Here is a 21140-nt window from a genome sequence, read left to right as displayed (position 1 = left end):
GATGGGGGACATTTTCTCTCTTATGCTGTTAGTGATCGACATGTAGCGATTTGGAAGTTAGATGGTAGCAAAAAGAAATCAACATGTTGTTTGCTTATAATGGATCACCCTGTTGTTACAACATCAAAATTGGAGATGAAAATAATGGAGTTTTTCGCCAAAAAACATCCTTAAACTATACCTCAAACTTAAACTACATCTTTAAAATATCATTTTTAGCAGAAAACATCCTTCAAGTATTTAAAAGTGAACAATTTTCATGCCTTTGTTAGATATAGTTAAAAAACTAAGGGATCCAACAAAAACATGACCAGTTCACATGAATATCAACAAAGGTTTTCCTGCCTAATTTCATCACCTCCTGTCACACCCCGAGCCTACACCCTGGACGTGGCCGGCACTCGAAGACCATTGCTGGCCCCCAAGCTAACCCTTGGCCTGACTTTCTCAACTCAGCGGAAACCTAACTCAATAGAATAACTTCATGCAATGAAAGGTCATAAAACAACCCAACTGATAAAATCTGGCCAAAAAGGCAACTCGAGTCTCAAAATAGAATATGTACATATATACATAGATGAGAGACTCAATACTAACTGACTGACTGTCTATGAAGCCTCTATAATACTGAGATGGTTGTTGGGACAGACCCCACAACATCCTAATAAAGCAAAACTAAGAGAACAAAATAGAATGCAAAGAGGCTCACCACTGACTCTGGAGTGCTCAACTGGACCAACGGCGTGTTGGATGCTGATCCTGGGCACCTACATCTGCATCATAATAAGATGCAGGTCTACTGGCATTAGTACATGGAATGTACGAGTATGCGAGCTGGACAGCTAAACAACAACTTAAGCTTGAAAGGGATACAAAAGAGAACTTACCTCGGCTCTGTTCAACTCATGAATAACTGAACTCAATATAAAGTAATGAGACACATGCAATATATAGAAAGCTTGCAAAACTATTTAAAACATGACGTCAAAATCATATTTATAATATCATGAAAATACCATGCTTCCTCTCAAAGTCTACTTGTGCAATGCATGAATTTAGTCTCATACCCCCATCCATACTAAGCAGAACCCCTCGAAGAACCATGCAATTTCTACTGTGGGAGTTTCTCTAACCGACAACCACCACTACATGTCTAAGTGGTGAAACAACGTCTTGTCCACGCTGCCAGAACTGTCCTATACTTTGCCGTCATATAGGACACTTTAACTTAGTGGATCCACTAGCTTAACTTTACGTGATCATCTAAAAAGTATGACCCGTCAAATCCCATGTTTGGCTACATGGTTCTTATGGAGAGTTGAGTTAATATGAACTCGTGTCTCTAATTCGGTGCTCAAGACTACTCCCAAAAATACTTTAGCTCATAAGTGTTTTAAACACATCTTTCTTTGGTTTGAAATAATTGCTCAAACTACCCTCTTAAAAGAGGTAATTGCTCTTGAAAACTCTTTCTAAAAAGAACATATCAAAACCATATTTTAATATGATCATTGATGACTCGGGATATTCATACTGCTTAAACATTGATGGTATATCTAGAGACCATACTGTTTAAACATAGATGACATACTCGATTTGTCATACTAATCATGTTTTAGAAACTCTTTAGCAAAAACTCATCTTTTCTCAAACATAGATAGTGCTCAAACTGCTCAAAACTCTTTTGGAGATCTCAGTTTCCTCTCATCTTAAATGTTAAAACATTTATAAACTTCTTTGGAAATACTTAGTTCCCTAATGACTTTTGAGAAATGAACTTGACTCTATACTCTTTACTTAACTTGAAACTCTATGCTCTTTACTTAACTTGAAACTTGAGCCTTAAAATGAAGTTAAAACATTCAACAAAGACTCTTGAAAAACTTTAAAGACTTGCTTTGACTTACCTCTTAACTTCTAAGCTTGGCTCTAACTTCACTTGACTTCTAACTTCACTTGACTTTGATCCTAACTCACCTTGAATTGGATTATGGATTCAAGGTATATGATCACATGTTTATGGATGAGTTCGGGATGTCTAGATGTACCTTAGAGTGTTGAAAACAACTATAAAAACATAGGTACATTACCAAGGAACATGTATGAAAAAGTGGGGAATGAATGGGAAAGGTTGGCGTCCTTGGCGCTCTGAGAGGCGCGGGGCGCCAGACCACAAAGCTCAGAAGGGGCCTGCTGGCGCTCTGCTAGGCGCGCCGCCCCAAGGGCTGGACTTCAGAGTTCCTTTTGGGGCGCGCTGGCAGGCGCAACGCGCCACCCCTTTTCCCCAAAAACTCGACTTTTTTTCCTCCTTTGTCCAACTCTAAACCACCCTAACTTCAAGGGTTTCAACTCCAAACACTAAGAATTATAAAATCCCTCAACATACAAGAGATTCATCTAAAAAAACACAACCAGATCAGGTACTAAACCAACAAGAACTTCAACAACACAACCAATCTTTTCTTGAAAATAAAATGAGTTTGGCGTGTGGGGAAAAGAACCAACCCAACACTATGATCTCACATACCTAGTAGGGATCACCCCCGACGAAACCACGACGATCTCCTTGCTTGCTCTTCTCTTTCTCCTCTTCTTCTCCTCTTCACTCACAAACCCTCACTCTCACTCTTTTAAAAGGGGAAAAACTGATCTAAAAATCAGTCTAAATCCCTAATATAACCAAAATAATTAGTTAGGGAAAAGACCAAAATACCCTTACAAATTCGGACTAAACTGCCCTGCCAACAACTCAACTTCCAAAGGGCATAACTCACTCATTCGAATCGGAATCGCGCAAACTCGGCGGCGTTGGAAAGATCACTTCATTAGCTTTCCAAACATAACTGGAAATACACCTAACTCATCCTGAGCAAGGAGTTATGACTGCTCAAAGTTGGCCAAAAACTCACTTTTTTTTCCATACTTAACTAAAATTTCCAGATTTTAAATTCTTTCCAAAAATAACTATTTCCAATTCTAAACTTCTTCATAGCTATTCCAAAATTGCTGGATGTTACACTTCCTATAAGAAGTTCCTGAAAAAATATATTAAGAAACTTAGATATTATTGCTTACAGAAATAAAAAAATGTTTGGAAGGTGAGGATACATGATTTTCTCCTTTTTTCATTTAGTATTGGAAAGAAACTGGAGCTTAATTATCTTTACCTTTTTCATAGCCAAATTGTATTTAGATAATAAATTTTTGGGGCAATCTGATATTGAAATGATCAAAATATTGATTATATCTAGCATATGAGTTTCATTCTACATGATTAGAAGCGGAAGTCTCCAACAAATGCCGCTTCTAGCATATTCAATTGAGAAGAAACATATTTCAACTAATAATATACTTAATATCAAATTACATGAAAAATAAATGGGAAAAATTGTCAAATTAAAAGATTTTGAATAATGCTAAACTCAATCACCGAAAAAGTTCACACTAGAATTTTTTGCGTATCTAAGAATAATAATTACGAAGGGATGATTTGATTTTTGTGGGATTTGTTAGTTTTATGATAAATTCAAGTAGAAGGATGAAAATTGTTCACTTTTAAATACTTGAATGATATGTTTTCTTCTAGGAATACTACTTTAAGGATATAATTTAAGTTTGAGGTATAGTTTAAGGATGATTTTGGCAAAACTTAAAATAATGCATGTGAGTGTACGTGCTTTAACAATAAGTTATGTTGATTCTTCAAGATTTTCAATAAATACTTGAAGGTCACATAAATTTTTTCAAATATATACTATAATTCTTTCAAAATTTTCAGTATATGCTTGGAGAGTCACACTAGTTTTTTCAAATATTTACTATTGAAATCTTGATAATCCAAATTATGATAATCACGATAATATATTATGTAAAAAAAAATCAATAATATATTTTTATTTTAAACTTGATCCAAGTTAATTTTAAATTATGAATACAATTTTGATACATAATATTTAATAGCAATTTCATCACTTTTAATAGTGAAATAAAATTTAAATCTCAAAAATAATAAATTTGCTTTGGATTCTCTTATTTTTTAAAGTTCAATATCTGATAATATTTATATTTTTCTTAAATCAAACTTATATAAGGATCAAACATTATCTAATTAAACTCAATCATAAAAAGTAATTAAAGGGGGGAAATGAGATGATGAAGGGAAAAGGTTAAAGAAGCTGGAGTAGGGATTGCACTTTTATTTTTCAATTTAAGTTAGTATTTGACCATAAATGTTTTACAAATGTTATTTAATAGGAGTATCTCAAAATAATTATTTTTTCTATTACTACATTTGAAAAGACCATTTATAGCCTTAATAGCTAATCTTTATATTTATCCATTAAAGATTGGTCATTACTTCTGATTCAAATATTAATGTTGCAATTGATATTTGTAATATTTTCCCATAATTACCTATCTCATTTACTCCCGTTGTGATTATTTTGAGTTTTTTCACACCTATATATGCTTATTGTATTCTCTCTTTGGCGAGAAAAAGAGAAGATATAAACATATTAATTACTCATATATTCTAGTATGCTCAATTTTCTTTTTCCTACTTGATTTTTTGTTAGATTTTAACTTTTGTATATATAAGAAGAGCTTGTTGAATACAAGAATACAATCAGATGAAATATCTTTAAAGATAGTATTTTTTACATGCCTCAAGTGTTGGGGATATTTAAAAAAAAAATTAAATTTGGACTCAAGATCCATCTTATTAATTATATAACTGGGCCAAACATCATTAATAAAATGTTCAACCTGATCGGCCCAAATTGGAAAAATGTGTCTTCTGATTTGTAACTAAGCATGATGTCCATTGTTATTAGTGTTAATTCACCTTTTTTTTTATGCGAACTAAAGGGATTTGTTGTTTATCTATGTTAAGAATCCTTCTTCCCAAACTTGGTAACTGAATGAAATTCTGAAATGTCTTTATTTCTTCTTTATTTATTATTGAATTTGCTATGTAGTCTGCCAATTGATTTGTTTCTCAAAAATTAAGTGAAACCTGTACTCTGATTTTCCCCACCATGTCATGTATTTCCTCCATCATTTTTGCTAACTCACAAGGTATTTTCCAACTCCTAGTGATCATGTTTTTCAATACTAGGGAATCAGATCCTAAATGAACATGATTCATATTTTTCCAGATGCAAAATTGTAGAGTTTCCCAGACTGCTCTGACCTGTGCCTCCATATTTGTAGCTATCCCCATGTTCTTGGCCTCAACATAAATAAGATCACCTCATCTATCCCATGACATAGTATTTTCGTAAAATTTCTAAAAAATTTGGGGAGTAAGTTTTTAAAATTCATTTTCAAATATATGTTTGACCATGAAATCAAAATTTGATCTTCAAATATTTTCAAGTTCCCAAAAATTAGGTCAAAACAGTGTTAGAATTTTTGGAACTTCCATTCACAAAACCTCAATTTGAAAAACTCAAATTTCGAATTTCAACTTTGAAATCCATGACTAAATAAGAGTTAGGTACATAAATAAAGCACAACCCCCTCCGGCCCTCCCCCAACCACACACACAAACCAAAATATAAGTATACAAATTTGAAGCCACATTATTTCAGCGCGCAAGTATAAAACTTTGTTATTTCTCTTTTCAGTGGCCACCCCCGTTTTCCACCGTCCAACACGCCACCACAAGCCAAAGTTCTTAACCTAAGCTTTATTTCAGCAATGGGAACATCAAATATTAGGGACATCTTGACTTGTTTCAGTCCCTCTTTGAACTTCTTTGCTATCAGCTCCGGTGATGGTCGTGTCAAGGTAATATTTTTCCCTCAAGTAAATTTTCACTCGTATTAATTAATTCTTTTCACCATTTTTCGTACGTGAATAATTGTAGCTAATTATACTTTTCGTATAATTTCTGGCTATTCAACTTTTACTTTTAGGAAAAAAGAATTAATGTTGTCATGCATGTATATGTTGTGCCTTTTAGTTCGTGCATGCATATGTTGTGCCTTTTAGTTCTTCTTTTTTCATTTTGTATGATGTTTTTTAGCGTAAAATGGTATAATTAAATTTCTAAGGGTGGTTTAAAGGCATACAGATAAAATTGACCTTATTATAAAATAGATGACAACAATGGAACGATAAATGAGTGCAAGAACAATAATAAATAGTTTAATTTAGAATCTAGATTATGAGTTTGTGTTGATGCTTAGCAACAAAGTAGCTCAAGTAAAATTGAGAACAAAAAGCTTTATAGTTTAAGCTTATGTAAAATTGTAAGTATTGAGTGTTAATCAGGAATTGTGGAACCCATTTATGGAGAAACTCTAGGGTTCAATTATAAAAATGGGGCTACTTGAATAAACAATAATAAAAATGTAAAAGTGAAACAAAGATTAAAAGATAGGAATTAAAAGATATGTAGAATTCGAGAATAAAATTCTCAAATTTCAAAATGAAGTGCTATGAACTTGAGCTATCTTAGTATTCAAAATTAGCAGACTAAAACTAATTATGATACTAATAAAGTCAATTCAAGAACTTAGATCAAAAGTGATGTAGACCTCTATTTCGAAGAAATTAGAGACAACGATTAATAAACGACTAATTACCTTCTTTAATTACTTTAATATAAACCAAAGATATAAGTTAAGAATTTAACTTACCTTTAAAGAATCGTTTCTTATAATGTTGTAAGATAAATTCATAGTCACCATACACAGAGGTGTAAAGGAGAGAAACTTCTCAAATAATATTATTCATGTCTTTTGAAAATAACAAAATCCACCCCTACATATAGGAGAAACTTATTCAAAATAACATGAGATTCAAATCCAACTTTTAATTAGAAAACTTTTAAACTATGAAACTTTAAATTAGGAAAACATATAAAAAAAATATCAAACTTCTTCCTAAAATTAGCTAACAGGAATAAGTAGAAAATTGACAAATTTGCACCCAAAGCCCACATGACTTCATCTTATATTTGGGCTCTATATTGTTGTGATTTTCTGCCATTGTTGGAAGAGAATTCAACACATTTTTGGCTGAAATTTCAGCTCTCTTTTGTGCTCATGTTGGGCCCTCTCTTGGACTTCACATGGTTCATTCATTTAAACGGCTGGTGCTGATGGACTGGTTTGCAAAATTGATTCCATGTTGGGGAACTTACTGCACAAGTTTAAAGCTTTCACTAATGCAATATCATCTTTATCCATTTCATCAGGTTTGTATCTATACATGTTCATTTTCTTCGATGATGGCTACATTTTGAGAATCTTGCATTTAGTCAATCTGGATTAGTAACTGAACGATTGACATCTTTGACCCGTTCTGTAGTTTCTATAATGCAAAATGGGTACTCCCGACAATGATACCAGATCCTGTTTGCTAAGAGTTAGCAAGATTCTTCTCATGTCATATTTGATCACTATATGTTCTGAATACATGTCATTGCTCCATTTGTGTCATCTTCACCCTCTACCTTCTGTTAGCGTTCCTGTAGTGGTTTTCTCCTTGTAGCAACCGAAATTCTATGCTTAATGTGTTTCTGCTGATTTTATTGCATATTCACCTATTTCAACACGGCTAATTTCTACCTGGTACTCCCACCCTAACTTATTTCTCCGTATTATTAGTATTATAAAATCTTAATATTAATGATATAGATAATACAATTGAATTTTAGGGATTTGAATATTTAGTCATCATAGTTAGTTTGTTCTCTTAATGTATTTATATCCTTGTTCTCTTTGAGTAATATACAAATTATTCTCCATACCTTATGAGTGACATAGTATCAGAGCCAAGTTAAGGTTTCGTTTCTTTTCTTTTTTTCTCTTCTTTGGGTCACTCATCCATGAGTTACCAGTTTCCCTCACCTTCGGCAAAGGGCGAAGATCTTTTAGAATTTTTTTTTCTTTTGTAGACTGGATTTCAAATCTTTTGCTATCTTATCCAGCATCTGTGAAGATCTACAATTTTTAATTGCAACATCAGTTTACTCTGATCACTCTTCGTGTTGTTGTGTTGGATCCACTGCTGCTCCAGTCCCTATTTGTCTCTGTTGCTTCAATATTTGTTACCAAGGTCTGCTTTGATTTTTTGTTTATTTATATCTGGTTGGGTTTGCTGGTTTCAATTGTTTTCCAGCGTTTGGAGTCTTTTAATTTGGAAGTGCTCTGTGGGATTGCTCTCTGTGAGGGCTTATTTGGTTTGGAATTGATATTACTATATTTTGTGGTTAAATAACTGTTCAAGCCTTGTTTTTGGTTGATGTTGTGGTGCTCTTGATGTTTGTGAATTCCAACCTCTTAAGGTATGTTCCTATAGGTGGAGGGAGCCCAATGTATCTTTGTGCATGGTCCATTTGAAATTTTATTATTTTCAATTGTCTTGGATAAAAATAGGTTCAAATTATTGAATTCATGACTTCAAGAGTAAAAGTAGCTTCACCCCCCGGATACACAAAAGTGTTAGTCTCAGAACACCACCTTTCTACCTACCTAAAAATTAAATTTTGATCCGCCTGGACTCTATACATTGAACTTTTGACAGCTCCGTAAATTCCTGCAGCTTTCCATATAGGGTGACGGATAGCCTTCATCGTTTCAATCCATTCTTTCCATTTCATTGAAAGTCTCCTTTCATGGTTGTAATAGATGTAGGGATCAACAAATGAAATGGAAAGAATGGGTTTAAACAATGGAGGCTATCCATCACCCTGTATGGAAAGCTGCCGGAATTTACAGAGCTGTCAAGAGTTCAGTGTATAGAGTGTAGACAAATCAAAATTTGATTTTTGGGTTGGTAGGAAGGTGGTGTTCTGTGACTAACATTTTTGTGTTTCCGTAGGGTGAAGCTACTGTTACTTTTGAAGACATGAATTCAATGGATTGAATCTATAGGTCCCTTCCTGCATTCACTCTGCACATCTATACAATTTTATGCAATATTAATTATTAAAGAAAAAATGTCCTAAAGCTTGAGATTATTGTCGTCTTGTGCCTATATGTTCTTTTAATATCTATTCTTCCCCCTTTGTGTAATCTTATAGCTCCAAATTCTGTATGATTTTGGAGCTCATTTGATATTCATAGCTATAAGTGATGTTTGAGATGTTTCAAAATATTTTTCTTACTGAGACAACGCCGTGGAGTTACATTTGATAAATTGGAGTGCAACTTGTTTACTTTTTCGATCATCTATTTCTTTTGGAAGGAAGGAAAAATTGCTATTTGCTTTAACATTTTAAAGGTTAAGAATCATAAAGATTTGAGGCAAAAAAAATTCAGTGAAGACAGTTTGTACCATCATTAAATATGAGGGCAATTTGCATTGTGATACTAGTGTGTGCTAACATTTCTTTTTTTGCATTGAATAGCCCCCTCCATCGTGCAAATGCTAAGGGGGATTCACTTCCCTTGCATAAGATTCTTGATCAGGTTGATGTCAAGACTGAAATTAAGTCTAATGTGATAAAATGTATCACTTAACATTGGCCCAAACTTTGTGATCACTTGGTTTTGTTGGCAGACAGTTCTTTTGTGTCTGTAGTCTGTACTATAGCCAACACGTTGTTATTGAACTTGCGGTGGTTGCTTATTTTGATTGCAAGACAATTTGTCATTCCCTAAGAAAAACAATCGTTGAGATTAGAACTACAGATAAAACTTGTTACTCCATGCTGGACTTGTTCCTAGGTTGAAGCAAACTGTAATTTGAGATTCTCTGTTGCTATCAGATCCTTGCTATACTGGGGCTAATCGTCATTTTTGGAGCTTGTGATCCATGCTTTAACACTAGTGCATCCTTTTTAATCAATTCTCTGACTCTAGTGCTTTTGTGCTGAATGTTATATTTTTCATCTTAAATGTGCGAAGGAACTTTCTTCACTTCTCATCGCTACTTTACTACTAGTGAAAGTGCAAATTACGTGACCAGGTGAGAATTCATTAGAAATCTGTAGTTCACTATCACTAGTTATTGTTCTCTTGTCAAGAGAGAGAAAATCTGGTCACGAGTTGAAAAACAGAAGTCTATTTCCCAAAAATTGTTAACCATGACCTCGTACTGCCTGGGTGAAAGTCCTTAGGTTTGAAGGCTTGGTTGTCCAAATGTTGCCTCCTTTGTGGAAATCCTTACCACTTTTTGTAACCACAACATTAAATGGTTTTGGATTAGGATCTACATCGCTAGGTAGATTTCCTTGGGCCCTAGTATTCTGCACTTCGGCAATCTGACCCACCTTTCTTTCATGACTATAAATTGCCAAGTCATGATTTTTAGCAGTAGCTGACTGATTTTGCCGCTCATCTACTAATATCTTCAATATCTCTTTAATCTCATCTAGTTGGCCCTCAATGATATTACCACGAGAAATTTGGGTGGTTCCTCCAATTAGGCTGTAGTTGTTCCCGAAATTTTGGTTTCCTATGCCTCTACTTGTGTTTCCCATAAAATGTACTGATTCTGAGTTAGCTCTACACATTTCTGCTGAATTATCACCTCCATAGGCTTCACAGAACAACTAAGATTGTTGAACTCACTAAACTTGAGCTTGCACTTACGCTTGACCCATAAAAAATTTGGTTAATTGGCTAAAGTTGTTCATCGCTGCAATTTGTGCTTGTATACTAGTCATCCCACCAACCTCTACAATCTCTTCACTGCATCTTTTATTGGACTCACTGGTCCACTAAAGATTACTGGCCGCCAACCTGATTAAGGCTTAGAATGAATATCTAAAGCCTTCACCTTTCATCTACCTAAAATCCAAGATCTCACTCCTTAATTTAGCTCCCTTCCAAGATGGAAAGAACCTTGCAAGAAACATTTTTGCCAAATCATCCCATGAAGTGTGTAACATCCGACAATTTGAAGTGGCTTAGAAGGAGCTTGAAATTTGGGAATAGTCATTTTTGGAAAAAATGACGAATATGGAAATTTGGCTAAGTGTGGAAATCAATGAGTTTTTGGCCGACTTTGAGTAGTCATAACTCCTAGCTCAGGATGAGTTAGGAGTAATTTCAGTTATGGTTGCGAAGCCCTTGGAACAATCTTTCCAACGCCACTGAGTTTGCTCAATTCCGAGTTCGTATGAGGGAGTTATGCCCTGTAGAAGTTGGGCAGTTGGAAGGGAAATCTATCCGGAAATTTAAGGGCATTTTGGTCCTTTCGCAAATTATTTATTTTGAGCTCATATTGTTGTATTAGGATGATCCTTGGATCATTTTTGCCCCATTTTGAAGAGAAAGAGTTAGGGTTCTTGAGAGTGAAGAAGAGAAGAAGGAGAAGAAGAAGAAGAGAAGAAAGAGGAGAAAGGAGATCAACAAGCTTCCGTCGTGGATTATCGTCGGGGGTGATCCCTATTAGGTATGTGAGTTTTTGTGTGGGTTACCCTTTCCCTCACACACACCAAGTTTATTCTATGAATTGAGAAAAGATTGGGAATTGTTGTTGAAGTGTCGAAGTTGTAGTTGTTGTTGATATTGTTGTTGAAGTTGTTGAAGTTATTGTTCCTTGTGAGACTTGATTGGGTTGTGCATTTAAGTTGAAACCTATTGTATGTTGAGGAAATTTTGATTCTAAGAGGTATGCCCTTTTTGAAGTTGATCCACCATCTATTCGCAGAAACTTCTGGGCTGTCGATACCCATCTACGGGCCTGACCTACGGACCGTAGATCGATTGACGGTCTGTACTGGTCAACCGTCAATCGGATCAGGAGTTGGGTTTTTGGGGCTTCGATCTACGGTCGAGACCTACGGTCCGTGACCTGACCTACGGACCGTAAGTCAGAACCGTAGGTCAACACTTAGTCATTTTTCTTAAATGAATTCTGGGGAAAAATCTCTGACGCGATCTACGAACCTGCAGTACGGACCGTAAGTCCATCTACGGTCCGTCGATGGCGTCCGTAGGTTCCACCTGTGTCACCAGAAATCTGAAGTCTCAGCCAAGTTTCCCCATTTCTTTCCTCCCTTTCTCATGCATGTTCCAAAGTATTATACCTATGTTTTACAGTTGTTTCCGACACTCCAAAGTACGTCTAAGCGTTCAAGAATCCCTCCACAACATGTGATCGAACACCTTGAATTCATAATTCCGATTCAAGGAAAGATAGTCAGAAGTCAAGTAAAAGAGTATAGAGTTTCAAGTTAAGTCATGAGTTTAAAGTTGAGTTCTTTTCTCAAAGTTATTAGGGAACTATGTATTCCCAAAGAAGTTTTAAATAAATGTTTTTACATTTAGACAAGGTTGGAAACTGAGATTTCCAAAGGAGCCCTCGGGCTAGTTTTTGAGTAATTATCTCATATCAGCAGGAATAAATATGTTTTAAAAACATAAGAGCCAGTACGTTTTTGGGAGTAGTATCGAGCACCAAATTGGGGGAGCGTTCAAAGAACCCACAGCCCCCATAGAACCATGCTAGCCACCATGGGTAGAAAAGGATCATGCTTTTAAGATGAATCCTTTTCAGATTAGACTAGTGGATCCATTAGGCAGTTCAGGTCTTATACCTTTGGCCGGGTATAAAATGCTCTGGCAGCGTGAGGTCGATCGCTGTATCATCACTATAGCTCTTATGTGATGGTTGTCGGTTAGAGAAACTCCCACAGCAGTATTTGTATTTTCATACACAGAGATTATTATGTTTTTATATACATCAGTTCATTGTATTTCTATATACATTTCAGGCTTATTGTATCTTTGTATACACATAGAGTTTATAGCATGCTTTAAACAGTCTTTCTTTATATCGCACTTGTTTTAAATTGCCTTATATTGAAATAAGTCAGTCAGGTTAAGTTGAGTTGAGCCAGGTAAGCTATTTGGTTTTTTTCCAGATTTCCTTCTAGCCTATGTTGCTTAGCTTTCCAGCTCGCATACTCGTACATTCCATGTACTGATGCCAGTTGGCCTGCATCGTTTGATGATGCAGATTCAGGTACCCCAGATCAGCATCCTGCTCATCGTTGATCCAGCTGAGCACTCCAGAGCCAGTGGTGAGCCTCCTTGCATTCCGGAGGACTCGATTATTTTGGTGTTCTTTGCTTTATTAGGATGTTGCGGGGTCTGTCCCAACATCCATCTCAGTATTTTAGAGGCTTCATAAACAGACAGTCAGTCAGCTAGTTTTGAGTCTCTTATCTATGTCTATATGTAAATATCCTATTTTGAGACTCGGGTTGCCTCATGGCTGTACTTTTTATGTTAAGTTGTTTTGCATTATTGTATTGCATTGAGTTATTCTGTTGAGTTAGGTTTCCGCTGAGTTAAGAAAGCCAGGCCAAGGGTTCGCTTGGGGCCAGGGATGGTCTCCGGGTGCCGGTCCCGCCCAGGGTGTAGGCTCGGGGCGTGACAAAGTGATAGAGTTAGTAGGGTCAACTGTAAGCCACCTCTTGGCTTCCCTTAACAAAGAGGATAGAAACAAAGTGAGTCTCACATTCCGATCAGACATCCTGTGTGATGTAAATATTTGTGATCTATAAGAAATTCTAGAGATGAGCCGATCGGTCCTTGTCACGCCCCGAGCCTACACCCTGGGCGGGACCGGCACCCGGAGACCATTTCTTGCCCCAAGCGAACCCTTGGCCTGGCTTTCTTAACTCAGCGGAAACCTAACTCAACGGAAAACTCAATGCTAACGCAAGGTTATAAAACAACCTAACTGATAAAAACTCTAGCCAAAAAGGCAACTCGAGTCCCAAAATAGAATATTTACATATATACATAGATGAGAGACTCAAAACCAACTCACTGACTGTCTATGAAGCCTCTATAATACTGAGATGGATATTGGGACAGACCCCGCAACATCCTAATAAAACAAAACTAAAAGAACAACATAATCGAGTCCTCCGGAACACAACCACTGACTCTGGAGTGCTCAACTGGATCAACGGCGACTGAATGCTGACCTTGGGTACCTGTGTCTGCATCGTCATAATATGCAGGCCAACTGGCATCAGTACATTGAATGTACGAGTATGCGAGCTGGAAAGCTAAACCACAACTTAAGCTTGAAATGAGTACAAAGAAACTCTTACCTTGGCTCTGTTCAACTCATGAATAACTGAACTCAATATAAAGCAATGAGACACATGCAATATATAAAACTTGTAAAACTATTAAAACATGACGTAAAAATCATATTTATAATATCATAAAAATACCATGTTTCCTTTCGAAGTCTACTTGTGCAATGCATGAATGAAGTCCCATACCCCCATCCACACTAAGCAGAACTTCTCGAGGAACCAAGTTCTTTTTACTGTTGTGGGAGTTTCTCAAACCGACAACCACCACTATGAAACTAAGTGGTGATACAACGTTTTACCTCACGTTGCCCAAGGACCATCCTATACCTTGCCGTGATATAGGAAGCTAACTTTACCAAGTGGATCTACTAGCTTAATCTTACGCGATCATCTAAAAAGTATGATCCGAGAAATCCCATGTTTGGCTACATGGCTCTTATGGAGAGTTGAGTTAATATGAACTCGTGTCCCCAATTCGGTGCTCAAGACTACTCCCAAAAATACTTTAGCTCATAAGTGTTTTAAACACATCTTTCTTTATTTGAGATAATTACTCAAAACTACCCTCTTAAAAGAGGTAATTGCTCTTGAAAACTCTTTCTAAAAAGAACATCTCAAAACCATATTTTAATATGATCATTGATGACTCGGGATATTCATACTGCTTAAACATTGATGGTATATCTAGAGACCATATTGTTTAAACATTGATGACATACTCAATTTGTCATACTAATCATGTTTTAGAAACTCTTTCGCAAAAACTCATCTTTTCTCAAAAAGAGATAGTACTCAAACTTCTCAAAACTCTTTTGGAAACCTCAGTTTCCTCTCGTCTTAAATGTGAAAACATTTATAAACTTCTTTGGGAATACTTAGTTCCCTTATAACTTTTGAGAAATGAACTTGACTCTTCACTCTTGGCTTAATTTGAAACTCTATGCTCTTTACTTAACTTGAAACTTTATGCTCTTTACTCAACTTGAAACTTGAGCCTTAAAATGAAGTTAAAACATTCAACAAAGACTCTTGAAAACTTTAAAGACTTGCTTTGACTCCCTTCTTGAACTTCTAGACTCAACTCTTAACTTCACTTGACTTGGAAACTAACTCTCCTTGAATTGGAATTATGAATTCAAGGTGTTTGATCACATGATATAGACGAGTTCTTGACGTTTAGACGTACCTTGGAATGTTGGAAACAACTAGGAAACATAGGTACAATACCTCGGAACATGTATGAAAAAGTGGGGAAGGAATGGGAAGACTTGGCGCTCTTGGCGCTTTGAGAGGCGCGGAGCGCCAGACCAAAAACTTCAGAAGGGTCTGGTTGGGGATCTTCTAGGGGCGCCGCCCCAAGGGCTGGACCTCAGAGTCCCTTTTGGGGGGCGCTGGCTGGTGCGACGCCCCAGCTCTTTTCCCCGAAAACTTGATTTTTCTCCTTCATTTCTCCAACTCTAAACCTTCTAAACTTCAAAACTTCTTCCCCCAAACACTTAGAATCACCAAAACCCTCAAAATACACTAGATTCAACTCAAAAACACCAACGGAAACATACGCCAAACCAACAAGAACATCAACACAACACAACTACAACTTCAACAATTACAACCAACAACTTCAACAAACATAATCAATCTTTTCTCGAAATTAAACGAGCTTGGCGTGTGGGGGAAAGAACCAACCCAATACTATGAACTCATATACCTTAATAGGGATCACCCCCGACGATATCCACAACGATCTTTGACGAAACCTTGCATGATCTTCTCTTTTTCCTCTTCTTCTCCTCTTTTTCTCCTCTTCACTCTTAAACCCTTACTTTCACTCTTTAAAAAATGAGAAAAACTGATCAAAATCAGTCTAACACACTCATATATATCCAAAAGAAAAGGCTAGGGAAAAGACCAAAATACCCTTACAAATTTCCGGACAGACTTCCCTGCCAACTGCCCAACTTCCGAAGGGAATAACTAACTCATACGAACTCGAAAACGAGCAAACTTAGCGGCGTTGGAAAGATCATTCCACGAGCTTCGCAAACATAACTGGAACTACACCTAACTCATCTTGAGCTAGGAGTTATAACTGTTCAAAGTTGGCCAAAAACTCACTTTTTCCCATACTTAGCCAAATTTCCAGATCTTTAAAATTCTTTCCAAAAATGAAAATTTCCAATTCTAAGCCTCTTCAATTATTTCACATTACCGGATGTTACAGTCCTCTTATGGTAAGCATGTGAACTTCTCGTTTGTGTGAAATAATTGCACCATATTCTACTCCAGCTCCCATCTTCTAGTAATGTTAGGTTTTATAATAATATAGTTTACATTTTCTACTAGTGGGATTGCCACTTCGCGTATTACGATTGGGGCTTGTGGTTGAGCTGTCAGTATTGCAAGTGGTGGGTTGCGATGCACTTGCAACAAGGCTTGCTCCTTCAACCTCTGATAAAGGAACCTTTTGGGTTTTGGTTGGAACGAATATAGATTTCCTTCAATTTTGGAGGGGTTTGCCTCCTGTCAGAGTTTTGCATAAAAGTTGTCATCTACCCACAACAGCTAAGATTAACACCTGTAACAACAAAAATAACAAAAAATCTCAAAATTTTCAACACTATACTACACTATTTATTATAACAAAAACAAGACAGGTAAATAAAATTGATATCATAGAGGTTGTTCATAGAGAAGATAATAAATTGCGCTATGGCGCTTGCGTAATCTCTTCATATTTATATGCAATTGCTATGAAAATTTCTACCGTTTCGCTGACTCACTAAGTTGATATTATAGTGATGGTCTCTCGAGCCTTTAACCGTCACAAACTATCCTAGCTGCAAATCCGTTTCGCAGAACGCATCCTATTCCCCTTAATCTAGTTCTATCTCCAACTTTCCTCTCTCAAGTTCCATTAAAGATTATCCATTTATCCTATTGATCACAAATCAACGTAATAGTAAGTATAAGATTAAGAGAGAAAAATATATGGTAGAAAATCGCAATAACAACTATATCATACAAGACGAAGTTCATACTATGGCCATAACCCTAGAAAGAGGGCTTTTAGCCACTCCAATCTGATTACAAAAGCTATAATTCATGTTATAAACAAGAAATAATGCTAAGTAAAGAGAAGAAGAGTTAACCCTAAGAGAATTTTTCCTTTGCTCTTGCTCTGTGCTTCTACAATAGTTGTCTCTTCCGAAAAATGGCATGAGAAATGGACTCACTCTACAAATAATTATGTAAATTTCAGGAATCTGATTCAAGATTACATGGACAAAGGTTTGTTCCGGATAGCAGACTGACCAATGGGAATCGAGATAGACCAAGTATGGTTATTTATATTATTTAAAATACAGAAAGGGCCCACCAAATTGGACTAGGAAAATGCCATTGTCCACGTTTGATGCACCTTGCGGTGTGAGGCAATGGTAGGGTCAATTTCTAAGAATTTCTAAGGTAGGGTGCTTGTTTTTACTATGATTTCCACATTTTACATTAAAAAATATTAGCAAATTCTACTAGCTCTACCTTGCACATAAATCTGTAATCAGACATGTAGCAGATTGACCAAATAGCTCCAAGGTTACCCTTCAAAGTAGTGACTGACTTGGATAAGTTTTCGAATATCCCATATTTTACACATTTAAATTTATTTCCACTTGCAAACGTTAGGCCATCAGAATGCCACGATGATTCAAATGAGTAGTCCACATGTCCACACAAAGGGTAAACAACTTCTCCATTTTTGGAGTCAACCAAAAAACCGATAGTGATCAACAAGAGAAAAATAGGCACCCTAAATTTTTGCCCCAAGATAATTAGTTGGAGTGTAACATGTCCCATCAACAAGTAGATGATGTTGATTATGTATTAGATGAATACGAAATGGAAGAACTAGATGATTTTATTGATGGGTTCTAGGGCATAGACTTTGGTGGGTTTGAATAGGATGTAGATGAGTTGCAAGGCATAGACTTTGAATGACTGTAATTTGGATGTAGATGATTTCCAAAGTGTCCGTAGACTTAGGTGGCTTTGATTAGGATATAGATGAGTATGAATACATTAATAAAAGAATCCAGGATGTTAAGAAGTCTCACATCGGTAAAGGGATGGAAAATCTGTCTCCTTATGTGGACTTGGACAAACCTACCTTCATGACTTAGGTTTTGGAGTTGAGTTAGGCCCAGGTGTCATATCTTTACATAAGATATTTCAGCTGTCGAGGTAAGGAAGGTTAAAGATATTCAAGGGATCCCATAGGAAAGGGTTACCATAACCAGGGAGACGAGTAGGAAAATAAGACTACAACGCTATCAGAACTATGAAAATACTCCTCAATCTGGTGAGACATCAGAAAAGGAGTGAAAAACCACAGAACGACAGTTTATACTATGATTTTAGATGGAATGCAAGATCCATTACATCAACATTATCTCTCCCCCAACTAAGGAATTTTGGTATGAGAATCTTCTAAGCATGATGTGTACCTAATGCCACATTTTTCTGTCATTCATTGGTCATCATTGACTAGTGCAAAAACTAAAATTTTCAATTTATCAGGTCATGTAGCGTCACTCGAGAAACATCTTGAAAGCCTTTTAGAGGGATTTACGGAGACCCTAGTAAGCACTCTAACTGTGAAAGTAAGTTTCTAGTGGATTGCAAAGACAACTAATCGTCAAGTACATAGATAATCCTAGAGTCTGCTTTTGTTCTCGGTTGACGTATGACGATGATGCCATTGTCACTGCTATTAATATTACTAATACTATCAGTGGTGCAATTCATTTTATAGCTTCAAATAATAATTCTAGAGTTAGAGATTTTGATTTGGAGAAATTTCAATTGTCTAAATATTTCCAATTCCCCTAGCCAGTGATGCCATCCTGGAGTTAAAGATTGCCATCAATAATTTGAAGCTATTAAATGAAGTGCACAACTGACAGTGTTGTTAATCTCAATAGAAGTGGTAATGGCATCATCGACATAGGTTGGCATGAATAAAAGAAAACTCAAGTCTTATTTAAATACTTGCCGTTAAGTCCTCCATGCAATCCACTAGTAACAAAAATCTTATCTTTCACAGCAAGAGTTCTTACTCATGTCTCCTTCAATTCCTCTAAAGAGCTTTCAAGATGATTCTCTAGTGGTGCTACATCCCATGATAAATTGAGAATTTCAGTTTTAGCACATGTCAATGATGACCAATCAATGATAGAAAAATGAGACATCAGGTATACATCATGCTTAGATGGTGCCCAAACCAAATTTCTTAGCTAGGGTAAGAAAACGTTGATGTAATAGATCTTGCATTCGATCTAAAATCATAGTATAAATCGTCTTTCTTTATGGTTTTGCACTCCTTTTCTGATATCTCACCAGATTAAGGAATAATTTCATAGTTTTGATAGCGTTGTAGTCTTCTTTGCCTAGTTGTCTCCCTAGTTATGGTAACCCTTTCCTTAGGGATCCCTTGAATACCTTTGTCACTTCTTACCTCAACAACCGAAATATCTTGCATTCTTTTATTCATGTAGTCATACTCATGTACATCCAAATCAAAGTCATCCAAGTCTATGCCTTGCAACTCATCTACATCCGAATCAAAGCCACCCAAGTCTACGCGTTGGAACTAATCAATTAATTCATCTAGTTCTTTCATTTCATATTAATTTGCTACGTAATTGGCTTCATCTCCTTGTTGATGGGACATGTTACACTCTGACTAAATGATCTTGAGATGGAAATTTACTGTCTAGGGGGGTTCGGGTGAACCCCCTTGGTTGAAAAATTATGTTATATATACAAGGCCAAATTCTGATTTTATGTGTACATATATTAAAATGAACCCCCTGAAAATAAGTGAGAAGCTTTAGCTCAATGGATAAGGGGTTCAACAGTGGCTTTACGTCGTGAGTTCGAATCCCATGCGCATCAATTCCTCTTCTCTTATTTTTTTTTACCCTTTTTAATGCATGGAATTGGGCACAACTTTTGGGTTTGGATCACTTTTGGGTTTGGATCATCTTCTCTTTTTCATTATTTCTTTTATGTCATTTTTTTCTAATTTGGTTTTGTTTAAATTTATTAGACACATTTTTTTTATTCTTCTTATATCTATTAGTCAATTTATTTCAACATAATTTTATGTACAACTCTTTAAAAATGATGAATTATATATATATAAAGATAAATTGGATGTAATTGAATGAAGAAACTAAAAATCATCAATATCCTTTTAATAATATATATTTAATAGAATTCATGGAATTTCTTTTCTATTTTTTCAATTCTATTTTAGAGAGATGGAAACTAAACTTATTTGATTTATTGGTCTTTTTTTTTTTCAACAAGTGATGACTAACCTAGTAAATTAAACTACATGAACTAAAAAATTGACGATGCCATTTATTTATCTTCTGAATATGCATTATAATATTAGTAAATCTATACTTACACACATTTAGAGAATCTTGATAATTTTCCTAGTAATATGTGTTTGAATGGATACTTATTTAAAAAAATTTAAAATGCAAAATAAAGTAAAACATTACAAAATAAAAGTATAAAAAGTACAAGAAATTTTAAGAAGTGTTAACTTTTATCAACCAATGAGATACCTTGTACAAAAAGCATGTCGGGGTTACTACGCTCACCGCGCACTTACATTACCACATGAGCTTCTTCTTTAAATTTCGAATCCCCTGAGCTTAATTCCTGGATCCGCCACTGATCGCAATAGGTTTTTTCATTAACTCCAGGAATAGAAAGGTTGTTTCTCCTTTATATAGACATGTGGACTACTCATTTGCATTATCGCGACATCCTGATGGCCTAATGTCTGCAAATGAAAACCATAATAAAACATGCAAATTATGGGATAATCAAAACTTGTCTAAGTTAGTCTCTACTTTGAAGGGTAACTTTGGAGCTTTCGGTCAATCTGTTAGGCATGTGATGAAATATTTATGGGTATGGCTGAGCTTTTAGAATTTTTTAACATTTTTTTTTGTAAAATGTGGATATGAGGTGGAATAAGAAAATGATTTCTCTGGTGAGATATCACGAGTGTCTTTTAGTCCTGATAGAGAGTCCCTTATCATTGGCG

General features: G+C 35.8%; 2 pseudogenes; one reads left to right on the top strand and one right to left on the bottom strand.

Annotated features, from left to right (window-relative positions):
* The first annotated feature begins 16232 nt into the window (after window positions 1-16232).
* Window positions 16233-18928, top strand: LOC125854777 (uncharacterized; annotated as a pseudogene).
* Window positions 18929-18937: 9 nt separating this feature from the next.
* On the bottom strand, window positions 18938-19745 carry LOC125854772 (uncharacterized; annotated as a pseudogene).
* Window positions 19746-21140: the final 1395 nt, after the last annotated feature.

Source organism: Solanum stenotomum, chromosome 1 (genome assembly GCF_019186545.1).
Source record: "Solanum stenotomum isolate F172 chromosome 1, ASM1918654v1, whole genome shotgun sequence".
In the NCBI taxonomy this organism is placed as follows: Eukaryota; Viridiplantae; Streptophyta; class Magnoliopsida; order Solanales; family Solanaceae; genus Solanum; species Solanum stenotomum.
The sequence above is the reverse complement of the archived record's forward strand: the minus strand, read 5'-3'. Positions and strand labels throughout refer to the sequence as shown.